Raw genomic sequence first — 7,393 nt, 5'->3', positions numbered from 1 at the left:
CACTTCCAGTATAATCACAAATGAAGTCTCCGGTCCATCCAACGTACAGAAAACAAAAGACTGACAAGATAGGTATTTCCAAAAACATGTTATAATTTTGCTGCACTTTTTAGAATTGCTGAATATAATTGTTTAACTCTTCCGTTTTGGCAACTGAGACCTTTCATTAAGGCGTCCTTGACATTGTGGATTTTGTCTAACTTAAAAATCTCTCCATCTATTCATTCTTCTTACGTTTCTCCATAGGTTCCATTATAGCCCTCACATTTCTCCATACTGCTTTTTCTTCTTCTTTTTACAAAGCTTGTATCAACTCACTCTGTCTGTTTATCTGTCTGTCCGTCTGGTAAAAAGTGTGTACACGTTATTTCTCCCAAACCCATTATCGGATCAAGTTAAAATTTCTCACGATTATTCATTGGCATAGACAATACACGAATCAATAAAAGAAAAAAGTAGCCAATTAGTCAATTAATGACTGTAAATTAATTATTTTGTTTAATACCAACAAGGGAAACTAATCTTTCATTATTCACAGATATGGCAAACTTTTTTGAGTTTATTCCCCTTAAATGATTGTTAACGCTATTTTTCCCTTACGCGTTCTCCCATGAAGTTGATACCTTATTTTACACTCTTCTGTGTGTAAATTCGAAGCTACTAGAAGCCAATTTGTTACTAAAAAAAATAAAAAATCTTCCTGTTTACATTTCTCTGGCAACATCGACGATTAGGCTAGGTGACACTATGCAATACGTTTTGCACCAACTCAGTTTCAGCATCTGTCAGTGGAAATACCCTCGATGTTCCTCTTCAGGGGTCATTGCCAATAGTTCACTCGATAAATAAGTTCCATTCGTAACGAGTAAACATGCTTTACGTCCTTGTATTTTAGGAGTTCACAACACATTTAAACACAGTAATCTTCTTCATTTAGTTTTGTAATTTGAGCAATAAAACTAATTTAGTTAACATATCTCGAATTTCCTTGTCTTCTATTGTAAACCAGTATCGAATCTCCATTTCTGTTCAGTTGTATACCTATATCGAATCCTCTCCTCAAGTCTTATCTGCTGTCAATATCGACCTACAAATTATAAAGGGGGGTAATTCTACCACATTAGTCAAGTACAATTTCTTTCCCTTGTTCAATACCAAACAAAAGAATTAATTACCAAAAGTTAATTAACTAATTTTTTTTTTGTGGCCCCCGAAAGGGGAAAAGACGCTATTACTTTTGTGTGGAATGTCTGTCTGTCCGTCCGTCCCGTTTAGAGCTCGTAAAATAGAAAAGATAGTGAAAATCCGACATCATAATATATAAGACCATTCAAAGTTCTGATGCAATTGCTACTTTTTTCTTTTCTGAAAGCGAAAAATCTAATTTTTTAAATCACTTATGCAAGTAGTTTTTTTTTCATAAAAATACACCACTTTTACAACTATTCATTATTAAAAGTAACAAACAGGTGGGGAGGGGGCTCTTTAATACGGGAGAAGACTCTTTACCATATTTTTAACACATTTATGCAAACGGTTTTAGAATTAATTTTTTTTTACATTTTTATTGCTAAGTTAAGTAAGTTCTGTTATACTAACTACTGCATTTACAAAAAAAAAATGTTTTCTTTTTTTAAAGAGAAAAATCTATTTAGTATGCATATAAGCTGGACATAATTTAAAACAACAATTAATAAGTAGTTTTTCATATTATCGCGTGAACTGCAGCACTACCACATGGTAATAGAACACTTATTTAAAGGAACATTTTTTTTTCTTTTACGGAAATTTAAATTTTTCTCAAGAAATAAACACAAAATATCGTAAATAAAGTAAAGTTACCCTTGCAGATCTTGCAATATACAGGGCCGAAGAAGGACATCTGTTTCTTTAGCCAACGGTTAACGAGCAGGGTGTCACGTATCCAGCACGACCAAATGCCTTTTTTTCCCCAACTAAAGTCAGGCTTAGTCAGGTACTCATTAGAATTGGGTGGACTAAAGGGCGCCTTAATTTTCCGAAATTAAAGATCCCAGTATTCCTCAAGATTCGAACCCCCAGGTTCGAAAGTCAAGCGCTTAACCACGCCGCCACCGCCCAACCCCCCGGTTAAAGAAGGGTATTTTTTTTTATTTCAAGCTACCGTTTTTATATGAACTCACTCTGTCAATTTGGGTGGAGTATTTTACAATTTGGGTGGAGTATTTTACAATTTGGGTGGAGTATTTTACAATTTGGGTGGAGTATTTTACAATTTGGGTGGAGTATTTTACAATGATTTCTGTGTCTCACTTTCCATTCTCGGATCAAGTTGAAACTTTGCACAATTATTCATAGTCTATGACAACACACGAATCAATAAAAAAAATTAGCCAATCAGTAATTAATAAATCAATTAGTTTGAATTCAGACTCGAGCAACTTTAAAAAAATAGCTTTTGAAAAGAGATCACCAATACACACATCCCTCTCCCCCTCCCCCCCCGCCCCCCCCCAAAAAAAAAAACAACAACAAACAAACGGGTCTACAAAAGTGATTAAGCCATAGTGGCATTAAACATTTTATAAACATGAAAGTTGCGTCTAACAAAAACAATTAAAACAAATATTTCCAACCATACCAATCTATTATTGTTAGTTTAGATCTATTTAATAACTAGTTTTACACACCGGCTACAACCGTTGTTTTGTTCCCACCATTTATATTGCTTATTTTTATTATTTATAGCAGCCTCCGATTGATCGTCCCTTTACCACACACTTTTCAGTTTTTAAATTTTTTTTATATATCTATAGCACTGTGCTGGATGTCTCCAAATATGCAGCTAGCTACGTGAAATACTGCACTCATCATTAATCTTCGGACTCGAACAAAAACCTAATAGCATCGTATTGTTAGTCTTACCTTTTTATTTACATGCACATTACGTTATTAAATACGCAGACACATCTTTAGAAGTTTAGACGCAGACACATCTTTAGAAGTTTAGACGCAGACACATCTTTAGAAGTTTAGACGCAGACACATCTTTAGAAGTTTAGACGCAGACACATCTTTAGAAGTTTAGACGCAGACACATCTTTAGAAGTTTAGACGCAGACACATCTTTAGAAGTTTAGACGCAGACACATCTTTAGAAGTTTAGACGCAGACACATCTTTAGAAGTTTAGACGCAGACACATCTTTAGAAGTTTAGACGCAGACACATCTTTAGAAGTTTAGACGCAGACACATCTTTAGAAGTTTAGACGCAGACACATCTTTAGAAGTTTAGACCATCAGTTTCAGGCCTACAGAATAAATCTGTTTGCCGAAAGCCCCATTTGAATGCCCCATTTGAATGCCCCATTTCCTTTCCCCACACACAATTTTGTTTTTGTTTTATATCTTATAAATATATTAATATTTTAAATAAATATTTTATTAATTGTAATTGTTTATTTAATTCCTTTGGAATATAGAAAAATGATAGAGCTACAAAGTATCATACCTTACTCTCTGGAAAAAAAAGAAAAAAGAAAAGAAATAGATTCTAAATCTATCTTTTTTTTTAAATGCTATTAGGATTAATTTTTTATTTGGAGCGCGTCTAAAAGGAAGCGGAAATGACGTAAAGCAAATTAAAAATAAGTTGACCTAGAAGAAAAGAAATGATTTGCTTTAAAAATACGGATTTTCATGCTATTTCTATATATGCTTTTTATACAGGCCTTTAGAGGAAATAACAAAAATAAAATTGAAAAAAAAAAAAAAAGAAATGGTGTAAGGATTATGAATTTGTCAAGACCGTTTCGTGGCTAGCACCAAGGAGGTTGAGGAATTATGTGTACGAAATTTCATGCGAATCCCAAAAGTAGTTTATGAGCGCTCTTAATACTAAGTGAGTCAGTGAGTAGTATTTTAGAAATAAAATATAGATTAATAACATGATTGATTCAAAATAATTGGTGCAATTTCACTCAATATAAGCTTGTTGTTTTTTTGTTTGACTGGTTACTGATCCAGGACATCTCACGTTTGGCTTTTTTGTACCGAATTAAGTTATTGCCCCTGTTTTAATAGGTCAATAAACGTTTCAATTGAAGCTTTATCTCCAAAGCTCATTATCTACCTTTTTACAACAGACAGAGAGAGACCGAGAGAAAGACAGAGAGAGACACACACAAAAAAGAGAGAGAGAGACAGAGAGATGCAGAGAGGGAGAGAGAAACAGAGAGACACACAGAAAGAGATACAGAGAGATACAGACAGAGAGAGGGAGAGAGAGAGAGAGAGAGAGAGACAGTGAAAGAAGGGAAGCGTCGGAAATTGATAGGGCTTACAATCTTTGTCATTGGACTTGTGCTAGCCTACCATTAGCTCCATGAGATAAGCCAACTTTTTAAAAACTACATTTGCAATTCTTGGATTCAACGTTAGGGGAAAAAAAAGATCGTTAGCAATACTTTGTACAAACTGGCAAAACTTTGTGGCGTCATCAATCTCATGGCCACAGACTGAGATGACGCTTTCACCAGGCACACTATGACGTGGCGGGTCAGTTAACTCGGTGGAATTATTGACTCCAGCGGTTCTCAATTGGATGTCATCGTGTAAATGTCTGTTATGTTATTACAGCGCCATGCGCTTACATTATGTTTAACCACTCAAGTTATTAGTATCATTAGTATTCCTTACTTCCGAATGTTCGTGTTTTGTTCTCAATCAACTTCATTCACGTACATTGGAATGTCTATAAGTGTATTATTTATATATCGTATCTATAAGTCTCTTGTCTCTGAGTACGAAAAAAAAAACGCTATAACACAGTGATGCTCAAAATACGGCCCGCGGGCCAGATCCGGCTCGCGACGTCGTTCCATCCGGACCGCCGAAATGTCTTCATGAAGTGAAGAAAATCCCCCCACCCCCCAATTTAATTTTTTTTTTTACCTACGTTAGGGCCCTCGCTGTTTCTCTGATGGAATGGCACCAAGACCTTTAATATTTGTGCGTTTATGAAATGGGACTCTGAATGTAGAATCTACCTGGAAAAATGAACGGATCTTTACTTTTTTGTCGAACATGATAGTAAGCCAACGTAATGAATTTGTAAATAAAGTATGGCCAGTTTTTAAATAAGAACAACGTATAAACGGCATTATGAAACAACTATGACGTCATTCTTGGTTTGAGCTGCAAATAAAAGTTTGTTAAACTACGCCTAGAGATTGGAGGATCGATAGGAATATTTAAAAATAGTAAAGATAAAGATAATCTTTCAATGTCCCATTGTTTCATTTAAGTACTAGATCAACGGATTTCTAATCAAATGGTTTCAAGTCAATTTCATTTCGTTTTTGTACCTATTTGTTGATGCGGCCCGCGACACGAGTGTCGGAAATTAAAATGGCCCGCAGGTCGAATTAGGTTGGGCATCTAGCACAGATAAAACCATTGTCACTTTTGTCAGCCCTGTATCCTTTGGTCTTTGTAAGAGATATTCAGCCATTTCAATATAATGAAAGTGCATACTATTTATAATAGTTACTACATTATTAGTAGTGTATGATTTATATCTACAATTGACATTACAATATGTGTGTAAATATATATAATATATTATAATTTCTTGTGATGAGATCTATAGAATGGTCGGTGTCCAGAACATTTCTAAATGTGATGATAGTCTTTAGTGTAAATACATGTCTAGCCCACGTGTTGGCTTGAGTTAGTCTAAGTCAGTGATTCCCAAAGTGGTCTATATAGACCCCTAGAGGTCTACGAAGACTTCCAAGGGGTCTACGAAAGTGAAAAAGTAAATTGGGGGTCTATGAGATGTCCATGGGGTCTATGACTTAAATTTTCATTTTTTCAAACACTTATAAATGATTTATACCATAGTTATAAATATTAATCTACTCAATCAAAAGTAAAATAGTATGATTTAATTTCAATACTAATCTAAATAGTTAATTTGTCTACATGTAACTAATGTTTAACAAAAAGAAATCTTGATTTTAAAGCGTTGATTATTTATTCCCTTGTTAAATAAGCGATTGTCTATAATAAGAGCCTTTTTATGATCATATGAAACCAATTACCTATAGCCAAATACGGAAACAAACTATAGATAAAACATTGATTTTACCAGCCTTTGGAGTAGTTTTAAAAACTGTTTTACACAAACCTTCATCGGATTTTATGAAACGAATTTCTTTTAGTAACACTACAGTTCAAGGGCACATCCACTGGCGGATCCAGAACTTTTGAGTGGGGGGGGGCGATTTTTTTCCAAACCCTAACCCTAATGCCCAGTAAACCCTAACCCTGTGCATAAAGGTGCGTACAGCATATATATATATATATATATATATATATATATATATATATATATATATATATATATATATATATATATATATATATATATATATGAGAATTTTTAAAAGGCAGCATTTCTCAACCTTTGGCGAAAAACCAAACAACTGAGGATGTGCTATAAGTTTCCCAAGTGGGGTTCGGGGCGAAGCCCCGACGACAAAAGCGTTTTCTTTCTTTTTTCACTGCAGAAAAGTATTCTCCTGACATCTACAACTCATTAATAATCAATGGAGTTCGGGGCGAAGCCCCGACGCCAAAAGCGTTTTCTTGCATTCTTCACTGTAGAAACGCATTCTCCTGACATCTACTACTAATTATTTGTTAATGGAGTTCGGGGCGAAGCCCCGCCGCCAAAAGCATTTTCTTGCATACTTCACAGAAGAAACGTATTCTCCTGACCTAAAACTCATTATTAATCAATGGAGTTCGGGGCGAAGCCCCGCCGCCAAAAGCGTTTTCTTGCATTCTTCACTGTAGAAACGCATTCTCATGACATCTACAGCTAATTATTCATTAATGGAGTTCGGGGCGAAGCCCCGCCGCCAAAAGCATTATCTTGCATACTTCACAGAAGAAACGTATTCTCCTGACCTAAAACTCATTATTAATCAATGGAGTTCGGGGCGAAGCCCCGCCGCCAAAAGCGTTTTCTTGCATTCTTCACTGTAGAAACGCATTCTCATGACATCTACAGCTAATTATTCATCAATGGAGTTCGGGGCGAAGCCCCGCCGCCAAAAGCATTATCTTGCATACTTCACAGAAGAAACGTATTCTCCTGACCTAAAACTCATTATTCATACTATTAAAAAAGGACCTTATGAATAATGTTGTACTTGAAAAATATTCTAACATGAATTTATAGGCCCTTAATACATTGCAAATAAAACTGATTTGTTCCTTGAAAAGATAAGATACCCCACATATTTAGATTTTGGCTTTGAGGATCTCCGCCGAAAAAAAAATATTCGATAAATAATATTCAATAAGATCAAAGTATAATTTGTGAGTTATAGTCCCAAATTTATT

This window comes from Biomphalaria glabrata, chromosome 17 (assembly GCF_947242115.1).
Source record: "Biomphalaria glabrata chromosome 17, xgBioGlab47.1, whole genome shotgun sequence".
Taxonomy (NCBI): domain Eukaryota; kingdom Metazoa; phylum Mollusca; class Gastropoda; family Planorbidae; genus Biomphalaria; species Biomphalaria glabrata.
The sequence above is the reverse complement of the archived record's forward strand: the minus strand, read 5'-3'. Positions refer to the sequence as shown.